Source organism: Dermochelys coriacea, chromosome 11, assembly GCF_009764565.3.
Source record: "Dermochelys coriacea isolate rDerCor1 chromosome 11, rDerCor1.pri.v4, whole genome shotgun sequence".
Classification (NCBI taxonomy): domain Eukaryota; kingdom Metazoa; phylum Chordata; order Testudines; family Dermochelyidae; genus Dermochelys; species Dermochelys coriacea.
Window position 1 is genome coordinate 58,590,129 of NC_050078.2, and position 22,161 is coordinate 58,612,289.

General features: G+C 40.5%; 1 protein-coding gene across 1 annotated transcript in view; it reads left to right on the top strand.

Annotated features, from left to right (window-relative positions):
* PLCL1 (phospholipase C like 1 (inactive)) overlaps window positions 1-22,161 on the top strand; it is a 312,859-nt gene that overhangs the window by 281,383 nt on the left and 9,315 nt on the right. The gene's annotated exons all lie outside the window — the stretch shown is intronic.

The following is a 22,161-nucleotide window of genomic DNA, read 5'->3' on the forward strand; positions in this document are numbered from 1 at the left end:
CTCAGAAATGTACAGCCAGTATAATCCACCCCATGCTCCCTCCCAGCACCTAGGCAAATAGTGAGTTTAGAGTCAGTCTTTGATGGGCAGTGTAGCACTGAAGACATTGGCCATCCTGAATAGCAAAATAAACAAATGGGTATTCTTACAAAATATACACACCAGAGAGAGATTCTCCAAACCTTTTCATATCCTGGTTGAAGTTAATAAAATTTCCCTGCTGACATGAGTCAGCATCAGTTACACTAATTTTATGCTGAATTTCCATAGCAGAGCTTAGGGTACTGGAACCCTGTAACATACCTTCTCTTCTCCTTTCCTCAAGGAAGCACTCCTGTTTCCCTCTTTTGTGTATTATATTCACCACCCATAATCTACCATTCCATGTTGCTCTCCTGATTTCCTCGCTGCTTCTCCATGAAATTTCCTCCATATGCCCAATAGACCTTTCCTCAGTTCTAGGTTGTAGCTACAGTTCATAGAATCATAGAATATCAGGGTTGGAAAGGACCTCAGGAGGTCATCTAGTCCAACCCCCTGCTCAGATCAGGACTAATCCCCAATTTTTGCCCCAGATCCCTAAATAGCCCCCTCAAGGATTGAACTCACAACCCTGGGTTTAGCAGGCCACTGCTCAAACCACTGAGCTATCGCTATCCCCCTCCCCCAGTTGGGACAGTCTTGCTGCTGGCTCTGTTCCAGGTAGTCCTACATTTGTTGCACAGTCTTTGCCAGGGTGACAATGGCTGCTGATGAACCCAGCTCATTCTCCAGCGCTGTGTTGACTCTGCAGCAGTAACATGTCTGTGGGCTTGTCTGCATTACCCGATCGATCCATCGGGGTCGATTTATCACATCTAGTCTAGACGCAATAAATTGGTGGCCGAGTACTCTCCCATTGACTCCGGTACTCCACTGGAGTGAGAGGCACAGGCAGAGTCGACAGGAGAGTGTCAGCTGTCAACTTACTGCAGTGAAAACACCGCAGTAAGTAGATCTAAGTATGTAACTTAGATTGATTCCCCACCACGGTGTAGACCGGGCCTAAAAAGTATGACAAATTGATCTGAAAAGTCAGCAGATAAGTTCTGAGTACATAGAGGGAGCAGAGCTATTGAGTAAAAAGGTGCATGTTTGTCAGAGTAGAACTGCACTTGGAAATTGCTAGGGGTAGGAAGAGAAAATGAGGAGAGACTGGAATAATAGAAGAGAATTTCCTTGATAGACAAGAATTTCCTAAGTATTAAAAACTAGGTCATTATAATTTTTCCATCTCTAGTGGAAGGAGGAGGTTATGAATATACTAACTGTATGTGTCAGAAGAACGTCAGCAGCTTCTGTCACAACTCTCTCTCTTAAAATAGTGACATTTCATCTAGGACATGGACATCAAAGACTCTTGTACACCTGCAGTGTGTTAATTAAGGGAAGTTTGGAAGTCGGGAATTTTATTAGTGCCAGTCTGGCAGCAACTATCTCATCCAGATGAGTTTAAAGGATTGTAATGATGGTATAAGATTCAGCAGAATCTTGCTTTTATTTGTCAATAGGTGTATTAATATATAGAAAAGGGAAAAGAGCAACCTCCTGTATGGATTCTTCAAGATTTTATCACAAACCTCACTGAGGTAAAATCCTGGCCCTAATGCATAGCCTAAGCAACCAGGGTATGTTTTTGAGAGGAAGGAATCATCTTCTCTGACTTCCCTCCGAGCCTATGGATTGGCAGAAGCATTGTACCACAGCCCCTACTCCAGCCTGAGATCTGGAATATCCTTGATGCTGCTTGCACTTTCCCTGCCATGTGGCTGGGAATGGCTGATAGATATGCATAGCAGTGGGTCCAGTAGCCCCAAAGGGCTGCTGTCCAGCGCACAGGGAGACCCCATGAAGGAAGGCTCTATTAGCATGCAGTGTGGGTGTGCATCAGATACTCAATACTCAGATACTCAGATACACCTCCACCAGCCTCTATTGCAAGAGGGCCATTGTATCCATAAAGAGGGAGCCAGATTTATCCCACAGTGTGCCTGTAAATGTGGGTTTAGATTGATGTCATTTGGTTTTTTTCATGTTAAAACTACATAAAAATAGAATAATTGTTCTTGCCCTCCAGGACAGACTTATCATGTAGCATTATCTTTATCGTTTATGTATTCAGGAATTGATTATTGGTCATAAAATTCCTATTGTCCTTTTATACAACTTGGATGATTCCTATTGTTGCATAAATTACAGTTTTATCTATGAAGAGAGATATTTAATTACAAGATTGATTATTGAAAAGGCACATTACATTTTCAAAATGATTTAATATGTATTTAACCTTCATTATTTAGAATATTCACTTAGTCTAAAAGTAATTTTTACTTCACTGATTTTGTCTTCCCCATCTAACGAATGTTTCTTTCCTGTGGTTTGAATGGCGATGAAATTAACATGCTGGGGAGTCTTTTTGACTCCTCATTTGTTAAATAGCTGAAGAGATTAACAGTGTAGAATTAATATTCTCAGTCCCCCAGTTTTGGGTATGACTGAGTTGTGCCTGATATGTGAGATGCAGGTGGGGGACAAAGGTGGCTTCTCTGCATCTGGGGCTAGCCAATTGCAGTTCACCCCCCAGCACAAGATAGGACCACTTTGGGGTTCTCTAGGTTATACAGGTACAGTATAGTAGAGCTATACTGATAAACCTTCCTGGTGTAGACACAGTTTATACCAGAAAAATCACTTTTATGGGAGTGAGATTTTCTTTGTTTTAGATTATCTACGCTCAGGCTTTTGCCAGTATAAAATGTCATAAAATGATCACACCCCAAATGACATTACCATACGGGCAAATGTTTTAAATTATGCTGGCAGGGAATTGCTTGGAGTACAGCAATGCCCTGATCAGACCCTTTCCTCTTGGAAATGGCTCATGTGCTCAGTGCAACCCCCGGCTCAGGTATCCTAACAAAGCACTTTTCACCAAACTGTTGAACTGCCCTCCTCTTTTGGTTCATGCTACTGAAATATTCAAGTGGTCTTGGTATATTACAGTACTCCCAGGGACTTCACTGGGGTGTTATTTACACATCGGTATCCTGTGCATTTATTTAACTTATGAAAACTCTCTTGTAAAATCTAATTGGTTGCTTATCCAGAAACTTCATATTAAACTGTTACCAGCCTGAAACCGTTGGCTGAGGTCTTCAGTGGTGTCTGAATGGAAGCTCTGCTGCCTATCTGAACCTTTTTTCTCTTACAATTTATCTTTGTTATACATTTTCTGCTGATTACAACCACTCCTTCCATTGTCAGCACATAATCATAGAATCGAAGGACTGGAAGGGACCTTGAGAGGTCATCTAGTCCCCTGCACTCATGACAGGACTATTATCTAGTGCATCCCTGACAGGTGTTTGTCTAACCTGCTCTTTAAAACACAGGTACCAATGCGGAGAGTGGACCAGATGATATGTCTGGGGGGAGAAAGCAGAAGGAGACTCCGCTGGTTGGGAGGCATGAGATGCGATGTCCTGAGGTTGGAGGTTCCACGACCACCACTCCCAAGAGGAGAAGGCGGGTGGTGGTGGTCGGGGACTCTCTCCTCCGGGGGACTGAGTCATCTATCTGCCGCCCTGACCGGGAAAACCGAGAAGTCTGCTGCTTGCCAGGGGCTAAGATTCGTGATGTGACGGAGAGACTGCCGAGACTCATCAAGCCCTCGGATCGCTACCCCTTCCTGCTTCTCCACGTGGGCACCAATGATACTGCCAAGAATGACCTTGAGCGGATCACTGCGGACTATGTGGCTCTGGGAAGAAGGATAAAGGAGTTGGAGGCGCAAGTGGTGTTCTCGTCCATCCTCCCCGTGGAAGGAAAAGGCCTGGGTAGGGACCGTCGAATCGTGGAGGTCAACGAATGGCTACGCAGGTGGTGTCGGAGAGAAGGCTTTGGATTCTTTGACCATGGGATGGTGTTCCATGAAGGAGGAGTGCTGGGCAGAGACGGGCTCCATCTTACGAAGAGAGGGAAGAACATCTTTGCCAGCAGGCTGGCTAACCTAGTGAGGAGGGCTTTAAACTAGGTTCACCGGGGGAAGGAGACCAAAGCCCTGAGGTAAGTGGGAAAGCGGGATACCGGGAGGAAGCACAGGCAGGAAGGTCTGTGAGGGGAGGGCTCCTGCCTCATACTGGGAATGAGGGGCGATCAACAGGTTATCTCAAGTGCTTATATACAAATGCACAAAGCCTTGGAAACAAGCAGGGAGAACTGGAGGTCCTGGTGATGTCAAGGAATTATGACGTGATTGGAATAACAGAGACTTGGTGGGATAACTCACATGACTGGAGTACAGTCATGGATGGTTATAAACTGTTCAGGAAGGACAGGCAGGGCAGAAAAGGTGGGGGAGTAGCACTGTATGTAAGGGAGCAGTATGACTGCTCAGAGCTCCGGTACGAAACTGTGGAAAAACCTGAGTGTCTCTGGATTAAGTTTAGAAGTGTGTGCAACAAGAGTGATGTCATGGTGGGAGTCTGCTATAGACCACCGGACCAGGGGGATGAGGTGGATGAGGCTTTCTTCCGGCAACTCACGGAAGCTACTAGATCGCATGCCCTGATTCTCATGGGTGACTTTAATTTTCCTGATATCTGCTGGGAGAGCAATACAGCGGTGCATAGACAATCCAGGAAGTTTTTGGAAAGCGTAGGGGACAATTTCCTGGTGCAAGTGCTAGGGGAGCCAACTAGGGGGAGCGCTTTTCTTGACCTGCTGCTCACAAACCGGGTAGAATTAGTGGGGGAAGCAAAAGTGGATGGGAATCTGGGAGGCAGTGACCATGAGTTGGTTGAGTTCAGGATCCTGACGCAGGGAAGAAAGGTAAGCAGCAGGATACGGACCCTGGACTTCAGGAAAGCAGACTTTGACTCCCTCAGGGAACAGATGGCCAGGATCCCCTGGGGGACTAACATGAAAGGGAAGGGAGTCCAGGAGAGCTGGCTGTATTTCAAGGAATCCCTGTTGAGGTTACAGGGACAAACCATCCCGATGAGTCGAAAGAATAGTAAATATGGCAGGCGACCAGCTTGGCTTAATGGTGAAATCCTAGCGGATCTTAAACATAAAAAAGAAGCTTACAAGAAGTGGAAGCTTGGACATATGACCAGGGAAGAGTATAAAATATTGCTCGGGCATGTAGGAAAGATATCAGGAGGGCCAAATCGCACCTGGAGCTGCAGCTAGCAAGAGATGTCAAGAGTAACAAGAAGGGTTTCTTCAGGTATGTTGGCAACAAGAAGAAAGCCAAGGAAAGTGTGGGCCCCTTACTGAATGAGGGAGGCAAGCTAGTGACAGAGGATGTGGAAAAAGCTAATGTACTCAATGCTTTTTTTTGCCTCTGTTTTCACTAACAAGGTCAGCTCCCAGACTGCTGTGCTGGGCAACACAAAATGGGGAAGAGATGGCCAGCCCTCTGTAGAGATAGAGGTGGTTAGGGACTATTTAGAAAAGCTGGACGTGCACAAGTCCATGGGGCCGGACGAATTGCATCCGAGAGTGCTGAAGGAATTGGCGGCTGTGATTGCAGAGCCCTTGGCCATTATCTTTGAAAACTCGTGGCGAACGGGGGAAGTCCCGGATGACTGGAAAAAGGCTAATGTAGTGCCCATCTTTAAAAAAGGGAAGAAGGAGGATCCTGGGAACTACAGGCCGGTCAGCCTCACCTCAGTCCCTGGAAAAATCATGGAGCAGGTCTTCAAAGAATCAATCCTGAAGCACTTAGAGGAGAGGAAAGTGATCAGGAACAGTCAGCATGGATTCACCAAGGGAAGGTCATGCCTGACTAATCTAATCGCCTTTTATGATGAGATTACTGGTTCTGTGGATGAAGGGAAAGCAGTGGATGTATTGTTTCTTGACTTTAGCAAAGCTTTTGACACGGTCTCCCACAGCATTCTTGTCAGCAAGTTAAGGAAGTATGGGCTGGATGAATGCACTATAAGGTGGGTAGAAAGCTGGCTAGATTGTCGGGCTCAACGGGTAGTGATCAATGGCTCCATGTCTAGTTGGCAGCCGGTGTCAAGTGGAGTGCCCCAGGGGTCGGTCCTGGGGCCCGTTTTGTTCAATATCTTCATAAATGATCTGGAGGATGGTGTGGATTGCACTCTCAGCAAATTTGCGGATGATACTAAACTGGGAGGAGTGGTAGATACGCTGGAGGGGAGGGATAGGATACAGAAGGACCTAGACAAATTGGAGGATTGGGCCAAAAGAAATCTAATGAGGTTCAATAAGGATAAATGCAGGGTCCTGCACTTAGGATGGAAGAATCCAATGCACCGCTACAGACTAGGGACCGAATGGCTCGGCAGCAGTTCTGCGGAAAAGGACCTAGGGGTGACAGTGGACGAGAAGCTGGATATGAGTCAGCAGTGTGCCCTTGTTGCCAAGAAGGCCAATGGCATTTTGGGTTGTATAAGTAGGGGCATAGCGAGCAGATCGAGGGACGTGATCGTTCCCCTCTATTCGACACTGGTGAGGCCTCATCTGGAGTACTGTGTCCAGTTTTGGGCCCCACACTACAGGAAGGATGTGGATAAATTGGAAAGAGTACAACGAAGGGCAACGAAAATGATTAGGGGTCTAGAGCACATGACTTATGAGGAGAGGCTGAGGGAGCTGGGATTGTTTAGTCTGCAGAAGAGAAGAATGAGGGGGGATTTGATAGCTGCTTTCAACTACCTGAAAGGGGGTTTCAAAGAGGATGGCTCTAGACTGTTCTCAATGGTAGCAGATGACAGAACGAGGAGTAATGGTCTCAAGTTGCAATGGGGGAGGTTTAGATTGGATATTAGGAAAAACTTTTTCACTAAGAGGGTGGTGAAACACTGGAATGCGTTACCTAGGGAGGTGGTAGAATCTCCTTCCTTAGAGGTTTTTAAGGTCAGGCTTGACAAAGCCCTAGCTGGGATGATTTAACTGGGACTTGGTCCTGCTTTGAGCAGGGGGTTGGACTAGATGACCTTCTGGGGTCCCTTCCAACCCTGATATTCTATGATTCTATGATTCTATGATTCTATGACAGGACTATTATCTAGTGCATCCCTGACAGGTGTTTGTCTAACCTGCTCTTTAAAACCTCCAATGATAGAGATTCCGCAACCTCCCTGTACATTTGAACAGCTCTTATAAATTATGTAAAGCTAACTGCTCCTCCTTTGTTATGCAAGTACTTTGTCCATGCCTACAAAATAAAGTGCTCCCTGAGGGTGGGAAACAAGTGTTCACTAATTGGAGTCAGTTCCATGAAGGAACAGGCCCTGCAGATCAACAAAATGACAGAAACTGAAGTTAGCTCAATGGAAAGCTCACAAGTTTCTCACTTGAGAGATGTGGGGTTTTTTCCAGCACTATTGGTTGCCTAAAATAAATCATGTTTGATATCTCCTTGCATGAGAGTCACTAGTCACCTCCACCTCACCTGTGACCTATGACCACCTCACCTGTTTCCAAAGCATCACATGCAGCTCCAGTTAAAAATGACCAGGACCAATATGACTAGTATGTATCTAACCAACCTGGCGTTTATAACGTGCTCATCATCCATTTATCTAAGTGTTTCCACATTCCACTTTGAAAATATAGGGGCTAGTGCCTAAAATTCACCACAAGTTGTCCAGGTAGTGACTGTTTAGTTTGTATTTTCTGAAAGTATTACAGTTCTATTTCACTGACAGTAAGAATCCATTTTTTAATTTTGTACTTATTATTTGTATTCCAGTACTACCAACAGGTCCCAAGGGAGACCAGGGCCCTATTGTACTAGGTGTTATACAAACACACGTAATAGACCCTTCCTGCCTTGAAGACAGACAGGAGCAGGGGTATTATCGTCCCCATTTTATCATCTCCAGCTAAGGTACAGAGGGCCAACACTCACTGACATTAATAGAAATGTAAGTGACTTGGCCAAGGTCACACAGGAAGTCTGTGGTAGAGCTGGGAATTAAATCCAGATCTCCTGAGTCCTGGCCCACTACCTTAATCACAAGACCATTCTCTCTCTCTCCCCCACCCTCTCTTTCCTGGAAGAAAGTCTATTTCTGGAAATCAATGCATGCCAAATCACTATCAATAAGGAGTTGAACAGAGACATTTCCAGCAGAATTTGAGGGTTTTTTCCACATTTCAAATTTGAACATGGATTCATGAATTCTGAACTTTTCACTCAAAAAGGAGCTGATTCCAAGAAAAAGATGGCTTCCAAATTAGAAGCTAAAAATCTTAATTTTTGATAGTTTTCTATTGGAGGAATCAGTTTCACTGAATTTCGTCAGAGTGAAAAACTGAAGGACAGGACAATACACAAAATGGGAAAAGTTGCAAAAAATTATCTCCAGTTTTATAGAGAGATGGGTGGTATAACTGCTACTGAAAGAACAGACAAACTTCTAGGCTGGAGAGGAGATGTCAAGACATAGAGAAAAGGCCTAGTGCCTCACAATGCACACCCTTTTCATAGCTTATTTCTATACTGCTTTGAACATAAATATTAGGAGCCCTCATTTTGCATTCAAGAGCCAGTGATTTGCTTTGACCTTGGCCATTTCACTTTAGCTCTCCTGGTTCCATTTACCCTGTCTCTAAAGTGGGGTAACAATGCTCACCCACATTTGTAAAGTGCTTTGAGATCTGTGGATGAAAAAAAAGTGATGTTTAACTGATTGGTAATAATTATGTATTTAAATAGCAATGAGTGACCAACCATTGTGACTCCATAATAAAAGCTTGCTCATGCCATATGTGACTGGCAGCATGATGGATTCCCCAGGTAAGATTTAGGAAGAGAACTAGTTTGCTGTGTGAAAGGGAGATCCACATACTGCTTTCTAAAAGCTCTGAATGTTCCACAACAAGCAGGGTTTTATTTTACATTTGCTGTCCCTGAGCCACCCAGTACACTGGCAGCTCCTGTAAGCCCTAAAGATGGGAGGTGTTCAGGAAAATTTGTATAGGAGTTGTCAGAGTAGTTAACTGGATCAAAAGATTTCAGTTCTCTGTTTGAATTATGCTTTACAGTAAAAACAATTAAGCAGTGGCAGGAAACTCCACTTGTATCCTTGGCAACTACTGTTTTCCTTAAACTAGGTCAAGTAAAATAAGGTACATGAAGGTGAATATATATGAGCCCTGGGTTCTTTCTTTTCCTAATAGGTAATTTTTCAGGATGAGTATTTTGGGAGAAAAGAAGTCTATACAAAGATACACTATCTATTGACCTGGCAGCATCTGTTTATTTTTAGACCACAAAAAAAAAGTGATATTGCTTATGTCAGATATGCTGTGTGTGAAAGAGTCGAGTAGGAGCAGAACTAAAAGGCACAAGCAATAAGGATCATAGACATGGATGAAACAGGGCTGTACAATAGTCTGTTCTCTTCTTGAGTTTTCAATTATATATATCCAAAGTGGGTAGAAGTCCCACTTTGACAGGCAGAACTGATGTGATTCGCTCCAAATTAACAGAACAGAGGAAAACTGTGTTTAACTGCCCTGAATGTTTTCACTTTACATTGTCTTATATACTGTATTTTGAACATGTGATATGGTGTTGTGCATGATACTGTATTGTACTAGCAAATGAGAAAGACACAAACTCCTTACAGAACCAGAAAAATACGTATACTCTGACAGACAGTTGCAGTCTCCTTTCTGAGGACTTTGAAGTTTTTATAGTCTGAGATCCATTTCATATCTTAGTTAAAGGGATACAAATCGAGAAAGACTCCACTGACCTCAAAAAGAAGTAGATAACAAAGTCTTCCTTTTTTCTTTCTTCTTACAGAAATGTCTAAAGAGGGGCGGGGCGGGGCAGGGGAAGATCCTTTTAAATCTGCTATTAGTTTGTCTAAAGAAAAGTGTTTCACATGCATGACATTGTATGCTTTTAGTCCATACTAGGTCATATAATTCTGTTCCTCATTAAAGACATTGATCGAAATTGAGACCTGGTTTATCTGGTATGACAACATTAAGGTCAGGAGTTCACTTATGTCAGCCCTGGATTTGGACTTTTAATGAGTGATGGAAAGAGCACAACTTCCCCATGCCCACAAATTACTGTTAAGGGTTATTACCAATGCCCTGTGTATTCTGAAGCAAGATTGAACTGAATTCTGCTGCAAAACCCCCATTTTTTTGTGGCACGCTGTTGTGACAGACTGGAAATTTTACTTAGTTTATATGAAGCAATTGAGGTTTTATTGAAATCAATAGGACACGAGTAATACAATCAATAAAGGAACTCCTTGGATCGTGTTTATTTTTGTTCTATTCAGTTAGTTACTCTGTCCCTTATTTTCAGTTTTAATTGGGAGTTCTCATCTTCTGTCATGCCTACTTCCGACCCCCCTCATTTTCCTTCTTCCCTCATTGTTTCCTTTCAGTTCTCCCTCCCTAAGGGTCAACAAGCCTCTTCTGCGAATAATCTGACCTCTGGGGAAGGAAAGTGATCAGAGAAAAGGGCTCAATTCTGCTCCCATTGAAGTCAGTGGGAACAGATTTTGACCTGTAGGAAGGAAATGATTCAAAGGCATTTATTCAAACATCTTTTAAAAACATTTGCCCTTCCAGCAGTTTGACTTTCTTTTCCCCTTCTCCTTCATGTAAATGTTGGAGTTTTCTACTTCAGCTGAAGGGAATACGAAGCTGAGGTCACACTTTTCTTGCTAGAAACAGTTGGAAAATTGAGCAGGGGAGCAGTTAAATTAGAGGCAGAGTGCAAGTAAATTGAAAATTACACCCTTCCTGCCTGATTTTCCTCTCACTTACTATGGTTTTACATTGTTATAACCCCATTGACTTGAATAGAGCTATTCCTCATTTGCACTGGGGTAGGTGAGAGAATCAGTCCTCATGACTTCAGATGGGCTGAACACACCTCCTGCCACATAGTTTTAAGTTATACTGCACAGCAGTGTATTAATAATAAACAGTCCCTCCATTTAATCTGCAGTGATCTGAGGTTTCTTTGGTATCAGTTGGGGCACTGGTGGTCTCCAGCCACACCTTCTCTATTTCAAACTTTTCACCACAGGACAGCCAGACTTCCAGCTTGGAAGGGCTAACAGAGATAGCCCAAAGATACCTTTGTGCTTGCAAACTGTCCAGTTCTGCAGGTCTAATGCCCATCTCTCTCTCTCTCTCTCTCTCTCTCTCAAACACCTCCTCTCCCCCCATCCCCGCTGAACTGCACAGCATATTGAAAACATCAAATTAATGCTGTTATTTCAGAAAGTTCCTGCTCTAGCACTTACAGATGGTAGATGTTCACATTCATTGCTCTTGACAGTCTGATATGGGGTAATTTAATTTAAACACCCAGATGAAAGAGAAACCAGAGGTATTTTTTTTAAAAAAGCCAACTTTTGTTATACCAAAAAAAAAAAAAAAAAGAAAAGCTGCTTGAGAGAGAGAGAGAGCAGCTTAGGAGCCATGTAGTGCCACTGATTTATAAGAACTCCCCACTGATTTTTGTAGAGTTCTACTTTAAAATCAGTGGTGCACTACTACAGCATGAGATTTTTCATTTATTTTTACCTTTTAGTCATTCAGGAAAACACTTTGCATTAATTCAAGAGGTTTAAATCCGCTCTCTAAGATTCTGTGCTTTGTTTTCTCCTGGGAAATGACGATCAGTTTGTTTTCTCGTTCTGAACTCCTCCTCTGTCCAGCTATGCATGAGCACGCACTCATGCACACTCTTGGTGTTAGGGGAGACAAATAATGAATTATCAAACCAAGTGTCTGTATTTAAAAATAATAACAAAGCAATTAAAAAAAAACCCAAAAAACCAAACTACAACCAAAAAACAACATGGAACACAAATATTTATGCAGCCACCGTCTCTTTTTGACGGGGGCTGAAAGGAGTCCCCCAAGATTCACTGTTGTTCTCAGGTACCTTAAAACACCACTCTCAGGTGGCGTGTCTGCAAACAAATGAGAAAAGGTGAAAAACAAAAAACCCCTAGGGCTGTCGATTTAATTTCAGTTAACTCACGAGATTAACTCAAAAAAATTAATCCTGATTAAAAAAATTTATCGCAATTAATCACAGTTTCAGTCTCACTGTTAAACAATAGAATACCAATTGAATTTTATTAAATAGTTTTGATGTTTTTCTACATTTTCAAATATATTGATTTCAGTTGCACAGAATACGAAGTATACACTGCTCACTTGATATTATTATTTTATTACAAATATTTGCACTGTAAAAACAATAAAAGAAATAGTATTTTTCAATTCACCTCATACAAATGCTGTAGTGCAAACTCGCATGAAAGTGCAATTTACAAATGTAGATTTTTTTTTGTTACATAACTGCACTCAAAAACAAAATAATGTAAAACTTTAGAGCCTACAAGACCACTCATTCCTACTTCTTGTTCAACCAATCACTAAGATAAACAAGTGTGTTTACATTTATGGGAGATAAAGCTGCCCGCTTTTTGTTTACAATATCACCAGAAAGTAAGAACAGGCATTCGCATGGGACATTTGTAACCGTCATTGCAAGGTATTTACATGCCAGATATGCTAAACATTCATATGTCCCATCATTCTTTGGCCACCATTCCAGAGGACATGCTTCCATGCTGTTGCTCATTAAAAAAATAATGTGTTAATTAAATTTGTGACTGAACTCCTTTGGGGAGAATTGTGTGTCTACAGCTTTGTTTTCTCGTTCTGAACTCCTCCTCTGTCCAGCTATGCGTGAGCATGCACTCATGCACACTCTTAGTGTTAGGGGAGACAAATAATGAATTCTGCATTCTGCCATATATTTCATGTTATAGTAGTCTCGAATGATGATGCAGCACATGTTGTTTGTTTTAAGAACACTTTTGTGGCATATTTGACAAAATGCAGAGAGGATACCAATGTGAGATTTCTAAAATAGCTAAAGCACTTGACCCAAGGTTTAAGAATCTGAAGTGCCTTCCAAAATCTGACAGGGACGAGGTGTGGAGCTTTTAGAAGTCTTAAAAGAGCAATACTCCCGATTTGGAAACTACAGAACCTGAACCACCAAAAAAGAAAATCAACCTTCTGCTAGTGTCATTTGACTCATGATGATGAAAATGAACATGCATTGGTCCACGCTGCTTTGGATTGTTATCAAGCAGAACCCATCATCAGCATGGACAGGCATGTCCTCTGGAATGGTGGTTGAAGCATGAAGGGACATATGAATCTTTAGCACATCTGGCACGTAAATATCTTGTGATGCCGGCTACAAAAGTGCCATGCGAACGCCTGTTCTCACTTTTAGGTGACATTGTAAACAAGAAGCAGCCAGCATTATCTCCCGCAAATGTAAACAAACTTGTTTGTCTGAGCGATTGGCTGAACAAGAAATAGTACTGAGTGGACTTGTAGGCTCTAAAGTTTTACAATGTTTTATTTTTGAAAGCAGTATTTTTGTACATAATTCTACATTTGTAAGTTGCACTTTCATGATAAAGAGATTGCACTACAGTACTTGTATGAGGTGAATTAAAATACTATTTCTTTTGTTTTTTACAGTGCAAATATTTGAAATAAAAATAAATGTAAAGTGAGCATTGTAGACTTTGTATTCTGTGTTGTAATTGAAATCAATATATTTGAAAATGTAGAAAACATCCAAAAATATTTAAATAAATGGTATTCTATTATTGTTTAACAGTGCAATTAATCACAATTTTAATTTTTTTAATTGCATTATTAATCACAATTAATTTTTTAAATAATTTGATAGCTCTAAAAAAACCCAACCTTAACTTGGTAGCCTGTTGCAAGAAGGTGGATGTTATCATTCTAAAAGCCCACATCTTATCAAATCAGAGATCTCTTGCTAGGCTTCCTTCAGATTCATCCCTGTCGAGGTACCTATAAGAAATCAGTCAACTAATGAAATCTAGATCAAGAGAGATTTGGGGGATGATGGATTTTATTTATTTCCATATATAATTAAAATACATGCAGATGTTCCAGTTTGTGTCTATAATCATATTGTGCAACTGTGTGAATTTCTTATTGTTAACTCACTATCCAAATATCCCACTTCCCTTCTGTAGTCTACATTTACTCATTAGCAATTTTTATACTTTTTAAAAAAACCCAAACCCACCTTTTCAAATGTGAAGCATAATTTACTCCACTTGCTATAATCTACCATGTATTTAAAAACAAACTATAATTTTCTGTTTTATTAATGTAAATAGTAGCCTGTGATATATCACAGGTGTGATATATGAATTCTCCCATGTTATAATCATGCTTTTCATCTGCTATTCTTTTCTCGTACATCTTTTTGGGGGACAGAGCTGGAAACTACAATTGTATTTTAAAAATGCACAGGAATAACATGCTACTTGCTTGCTATACCATTCAGCCCCTTTGTTATAACCTTGCACTCAAAAAACCTTTGTGCTAACCATACTTTTACAAGCTGACAATAATCAAAACCCTCAGGGAAAACATATATTCCATGTATAGTTTCTCTTTCCTGCTTTTGGTTACAGAGATATAACACTTCATACAATGGTAACTGACCTTCATTGGTCAGATTTTCTCTATGATAAACTTTACAGGTTCATTCTCTTGTGATATTATACTACACATCATATGACTTACATAATTATCTCAATTGGCTAAGCCCTTCCATGCATGGGAATACCATTAGCTCACATTACTATATGAATGTGCACATAGTAATGTTTTAATCAGTTTGATCAATCCTGTACCCTTCAGTATCCTGATTGTTTGCTTATTTTATAAAACTCTCAAAGGTTAGGAAAGAAGTAGGCAAGCAGATGTGCATCTCAGCTCCCAGTAGTTAGAAAAAAATTGCAAACTCCTTCCAGGCATTAATATCACTGAGTCTTATTTTTGCAAATATTTGAAAGAGCCTTCTTTGTGATTCTGAGATACGGGTCTATTGTGCTCAATACCATACTGAATCTAATGTAACAAGTTAGTGCTGCTCAGTTTGGCATGCAAAATTGTACACAAGCCAAAATGGTGGTCCAGTCCTGCCCCCATTTTAGTGAATGGCAAAACTCTCCTTGAAATCAATGGCATAGGAGTAAGACGTAAATTAAAAGTGCTACTGGTACATTCTGATATTAATGAGAAATCTCGGGTACTGCCTATACAATACCATGTGTTAGATACTATGGTAATGAGAGCAGTCATAGAAATAAGCTTTGCCTTTTTGTTTTTTGCAAGAACCTAGTCACTCTTACATAACATAAAATCAACAGCCAGGGTATGATCCTGCAACCCTTATTCCTAGGAATAATCCAGGCTCAACCTTTTTCTAGATATCCCATTTTTTTGTAAGACAAATGTGTTCTTTCTGCCTAAAGATTTTTGGTGTGTTTTAACAAGTACAGTAGCTCACGAAAGCTTATGCTCTAATAAATTTGTTAGTCTCTAAGGTGCCACAAGTACTCCTTTTCTTTTTGCGAATACAGACTAACACGGCTGCTACTCTGAAAAAAGTACAATCTATATCACAGAGAATGAAGTAAATGTCTTAACAAAGCTTTAAAATAATAATATAATATCTGTACAAACCTAAGAATGCTCCAAAGAAGTTATGAATAAATGGTGCTCTGTTTTAAAATGGGAATTCATTAAAATCAGATTCAGACAAATACCTTCCCACATTTGACTTTGAAGAAGGCTGTGGAATAATATCAGCTTTTGGTAGCAATTAAAAATAGTGGCCTAACCAGTCTGTTAAAGATTTTACTGTTTAGGAGTAAATTTTCAAAACAGTGTTTGGTGATTTAACTATGCACCTCTCCCATTAATAATTAAACACAGTTAAATCCCCAATAGAACACTTTGAAAATGAAACCCTGGTGGTAAATTCAGTGTCTGCACAGAATCTATAAATATCACAGATGCTTCTATAGGACTTTTTGCTTTCAGCTCTCACTCACCATTGATTATCTGTACCATAATTTTAACTGAGTTACTCTTTTTCCTTGTACATCTGGCAGTATAAATACATCTGACACAATACTTTATTGATGGTTTGTCTGTCATTCTTGGGTTTTTAACAGTGGACTTTCTTCAGCCAACCTATCTTGGGTTCTGTGATGGTGATTTTACTCTCTGATTAAATAGCAGTATGCAGGCAGTTTATTCCTTATTGTGCAAAAGTCAAAGATATGGTATTAACATGCTGTGAGATGGGCAGTGAGGGAAAATCAAATCACTTCTTGTTTGTTTACTCAGGCCCTTAGAAATTGATTATATAAAGCTCCTCTAATAAGTTGTCAAAGAATGTGTTCACCAGTAGATAAGTGAATGTCTGCTTTAACAATAAACAGACCACAAAATGGCCCTAGCTGCCAACAACTTAGCCTGCTTAGTAACAGTGTCAGTTTTGGAAGGCATAGAGATCGTAATACTCAATATGCAGCTGTTCAAGATTTTCCATTTTAATGGTATTAAACAAATTCATCCTTAAGATCTCTTTGCCTTTCAAATCTCACTGCACTTTTTAACAGGTTTAAGGTATGGGCTGCAAAAACTGTTTTGTAGTCTGCTTATGTTACTGCAGAGAATTACTTGAATATTGACAGTAACATTCTTTGTTGACAGTACGAGAGGGGAGAGGGGGAACTGCCTGTAATCAGTTTGGGAGAGTCTGAATGATCAGTAATAGTGGCTGCTCAAAGGATGGTAAGGCACCATTAAATAAATGTTAGAGGTTAATTTGTTTAACAGGATCTGAATTGAAGTGTTTATTAAAAATGGGCCCAAACTGAAACCATTTATTTTAGCGTCTTCATCCCACCACTCTCTCAAATTCTGGAATATGGATATAATAGACCTTGGATCTGACCCTCACCTGATTTAGTTTGACTTTACAAAAGGCCAAGGTTTTATAAAACGGAAACCCACAATTTTGCCCATCTCTAGTTATTATTAGTGTCTTTCTAGTCCGGCTAATACCCTACTTAAAGCCTTTTATATAATGACATTGAAACTGAGTAACATATAAAGCTATGTAAAATGATCTCTCTGCATTTTAAATAGTATTCATCCATCAGAGTAAAGGCTCAAGCTATTAGTTTGACACATTGTGCTGTTTGTACAGTAGTATTAATTCATGTTAGAATTCCATAGCTAGTTGTAGTTAGGCATATGAAACATCACATTTAATATTCTGTAACTTTTATTCCTAGAAGAAAAATTCAAGTCTTGATTAAACTTTCTACTAATATGTTTGATTAATCCCTTTTAGCTTTACTTAGTATCCTACCAAATGTTGAATTTAACCTTTTCCCACTTATTATATTTATTTTCAGAGAGGCTGCTGATAACAGCAATCAATAACAGAAGGGAGACAGATAGATGCCAAAAATGGACATATACAATTTCTCTTTGTCTGAGAGAGAGAATGATTCCTTTGTTTGTGAAAGTGAAGAGGATTGTTCTGTGCACTGAGCTTATGACAATGACTTTGATTTTATAAAGGTCACTTCAGTTTAATTATATTTTTAAAATTTACTCCAGATTCTTTCCAGTATATAGTTTGTTAAGGTGTTGACACAATTTTGCTGACATTTTTCATAAGTGGATTATGCTCACAGTCAGTTTTTTAAAGCAAACAGATGGCTTCTCAAACAGAGCATGCCCACAGAAATTTTTTGGTGGTATCTTTAGAATTATAACAGCACTGTCACAAGGGATAAGTTTGTTACTAATTTTCTTGTGATGGATGATTCAAAATCATTTTTGCTTCCTCAGCTTGCTCAAATGAACCAGCTGTTTAAAAAAAATTCCAAGGAAACTCAGACATAGATCAGTCAGTACACAAATGAATACAATATTTTGGTAGGTACATTTCTATTTCTAGAAGAAAAGTAAAATTAGATTCTCCCCAGAATCTAAAAAACATTTTATGGAAGTAAATTTTAGCTCTTGGATCCAAAAGAAATTTTAAAGCATTGCCAAGATAAACTTGTAAACCATAATCAATTGTAATGGCCTGATTATTTAAATATTCAATAGTTCAATGAACTATCATCTTTAGCATTAAAACATCAAACGTGAAATAGCTGGACTTCCTAGGGCCACAGATACAAATCTTGACAGGGTTCACTCAGCCTGCCATCCTTCCAAGATAGATAAATTAAATACCAAGTAGGATTCCATGAGTGGGTCTTTCACAGGAGCCTCGAATGAAGGCCTGATTTACAGTGAGACATGAGAAGGATTTCCATTCCCACCTTTTGCCAGAAAAGGAAGAAATCAAAAAGACAGCACAGACCATCCGTTTAAGCTTTGCTTTTAATATCTCTTGAATTTCATCTGTCCCGTGTTGCTCCTGCTTGATGGGAAATATTCACCCCCACTCATAGCATGTGTGAATTGTTATGACTACCCACATGGAACTGTGTGTAATATGGGTTCATAAGACTAAACAGCTAAAATTGTCTCCACAAACAGACAGGTTAGAAGGACTTCAGGAGCTCCCCGGGTACCATACCATTATTAATTATTATTATTATTCACATTTATATTCCAGTAACACCCAGAGGCCAGTCAGGAGTGGGGCTTCATTGTGATAGGTGCTGTACAAACAGAGCTCACAGGGAAGACACAGCCTCAGCGTCAGGACTACTTATTATTCTATATGGTATTTCCATTCTTTGATGTGGTTAACATAATGCCAGCTTTAGACTCATACATTTTAAAGCTAGAAGGGCTATTATGATGATGTAGTCTGACCTCCTGCCTACCATAGGCCATAAATTTCAAATCCTTTAGTCTTATGCAGATGCAACAAATTAACACCAATTCCCAGGTGGAGCCTGTGCTCCACCCAATGTGGTCTCCCTGGCAGTCAAGTTCATGGGAAAGATGCCAACTTAGCTGTGTCCTCAGGGTCGTAACATGGGAAGGGGGCAGGATACTATACAGCCAGGGAAACTGTTTAAAAGCAGGCTGGGCTGTTCAGGTCAAAGCCACCTTGCTGGGCTGATACTCCAGTCAGGCTGAAAATTCCCTTTATCTTGAAATGGATGATGGCGCGTCACACAATAGGAAATGAAGGATGATGGTCCATCTCTGAGCCAGCATTCCCAAGCTACCCTGCTACACCACTGCATGTAAGAGATCTTCCCTCCCATAACTAAAGGTATTTTTTCAGTTAGAGTGGGGCCTGGATCTCTTCCCAAACAAGAAGTTTATTTTATTTTGCATTCACCTTGCAAATTAATGTTGACATTAACTCAGATCATTTGTTTCAGAGTAGCAGCCGTGTTAGTCTGTATCCACAAAAAGAAAAGGGGTACTTGTGGCACCTTAGAAACTAACAAATTTATTTGAGCATAAGCTTTCGTGAGCCACAGCTCACTTCATTGGATGCATGCAGTGGAAAATGCAGTGGGGAGATTTTATATACACAGAGAACATGAAACAATGGGTGTTACCATACACACTGTAACGAGAGTGATCAGGTAAGGTGAGCTATTACCAGCAGGAGAGAAAAAAAACCTTTTGTAGTGATGATCAAGGTGGGCCATTTCCAGCAGTTGACAAGAACGTCTGAGGAACAGTGCGGGGAGGGGGGTGGCGGGGGGGGCGGAATAAACATGGGGAAATAGTTTTACTTTGTGTAATGACACATCCACTTCCAGTCTTTATTCAAGCCTAATGCAATGGTGTCCAGTTTGCAAATTAATTCCAATTCAGCTGTCTCTCATTGGAGTCTGTTTTTGAAGTTTTTTTGTTGAAGAATTGTGACTTTTAGGTCTGTAATCAAGTGACCGGAGAGATTGAAGTGTTCTCCAACTGGTTTTTGAGTGTTATAATTCTTGACATCTGATTTGTGTCCATTTATTCTTTTACGTAGAGACTGTCTGGTTTGGCCAATATATATGGCAGAGAGGCATTGCTGGCACATGATGGCATATATCACATTGGTAGATGTGCAGGTGAATGAGCCTCTGATAGTGTGGCTGATGTGATTAGGCCCTATGATGGTGTCCCCTGAATAGATATGTGGACACAGTTGGCAATGGGCTTTGTTGCAAGGATAGGTTCTTGGGTTAGTGTTTTTGTTGTGTGGTGTGTGGTTGCTGGTGAATATTTGCTTCAGGTTGGGGGGCTGTCTGTAAGGAAAGACTGGCCTGTATCCCAAGATCTGTGAGAGTGATGGGTTGTCCTTCAGGATAGGTTGTAGATCCTTGATGATGCGCTGGAAAGGTTTTAGTTGGGGGCTGAAGGTGATGGCTAGTGGCGTTCTGTTATTTTCTTTGTTGGGCCTGTCCTGTAGTAGGTAACTTGTGGGTACTCTTCTGGCTCTGTCAGTCTGTTTCTTCACTTCAGCAGGTGGGTATTGTAGTTGTAAGAATGCTTGATAGAGATCTTGTAGGTGTTTGTCTCTGTCTGAGGGGTTGGAGCAAATGCGGTTATATCGTAGAGCTTGGCTGTAGACAATGGATCATGTGGTGTGGTCTGGATGAAAGCTGGAGGCATGTCGGCAAGTATAGCGGTCAGTAGGTTTCCGGTACAAGGTGGTGTTTATGTGACCATTGCTTATTGGCACTGTAATGTCCAGGAAGTGGATCTCTTGTGTGGACTGGTCCAGGCTGAGGTTGATGGTGGGATGGAAATTGTTGACTCCATGTACTATTGAACAGTTTCATTTCATGTTAACTATATATTTACTTGTCTTATTTGCATGCACCATTGTAAGTAGAGAGCTATTGGGCCAGTATTTCTGTGGAGCTCAGAAGATCCACAGTAGTGATTAGAACTGCAGGAGTCTGGACTCCAAGAGTCAGGCCATGGATTTGGGCCAATGTTTCCGGTGGATTCCTACCCCTGATGTCTTGGTTGGGGCCCCTGCTTTTCCACACCACTCCCTTGCCAGTCAAATCTTTGGGAAATGTTGCCCTGTATGTCTTTAAGCAGATATGAGACATAAGCACCTATGTAATTTCATCATAGCACATATTAGGAAAGCTAAGACTGATTTATTTTTTGTGAGTATGTAGTAATCCTGGTAATAGGGAAAGGTTTGTCATATGTTGACAAAAGTATTATGGAAAACTTGCTCTTTTCAGGACATATGCTTATGAGTCTGCCAGGGGAATAGAATCTGAACCACTGAAATCCATGGCAAAACTCCCATTGGGTGCAAACAGCACAAATTTAACTTACTGCATGGGAATTATTTAATTTAACAAAACTCTTCCTAGAGTTAAACAATTAGCAGCTTGGGATCCCCTCCTTTTCTCAAAAAGAAGCCTCAGATTATATGTTGTATAAAAATGTAGCCTAAACGTGGTAAAAGCCAAATCACTAAATTAATTTTGGACTAGAGTTTTATAGCTTTTTTGTATATACACACACAATTATACTGGATACAAATCAAATCATAATCTTCAAGGCACTGCCTGGCTGTGTTTAAAATTGAGGTCTTTCTTATTGGCAAATTGTAATAGTCAAATACAAACCATAAAAAATGGTAAGGCTGAAGCACTAATACATATTCAAAACTGTTACATCAGGAATTGTAATCTTAGTACATAATGGTGACATAGGGCAGATTGACACCATTATGGCTGAATCTGTAACAACAGATTACTGATAATGCCAAGTATCAGCATTAGATGGGGCTGTATTGTGGGGGCATGGAAGATTGTAGAGCCTAGATGTTTCATCCCATTCAAAACAAACTATTTCAAATTACATTAATGATATCAACTTTGGCATAATTATTAGGTACCAAGAAATCATTACATTAGGTCTCAGCTGATTCCACTAGTGTATCTTTCTAGGTACTTACCAGGATAGGGTCCAGTCACTGTAGTAACTTAGTGCTCTGTAAATAACAATGACTTTAGCTCCACAGCACTCCCTTTCACAGATACGGTAACTGAGGCACAAAGAGATGAAGTGACTTTCCCGCAAGTCATGCAGAATGTCTGGGGCAGTGTCGTGGACTTAACCCTGATCTCTTGAATCCCAATCAAGATCAAGGGCTTTAACCACAAGATCAACCTTCATCCTAAAAGCATAATCACACCTCTCTGAAATGTATGTGGTGCAGATTTTATTTACTGACTTCTTTAAACCTTTGCTGCCCACCAG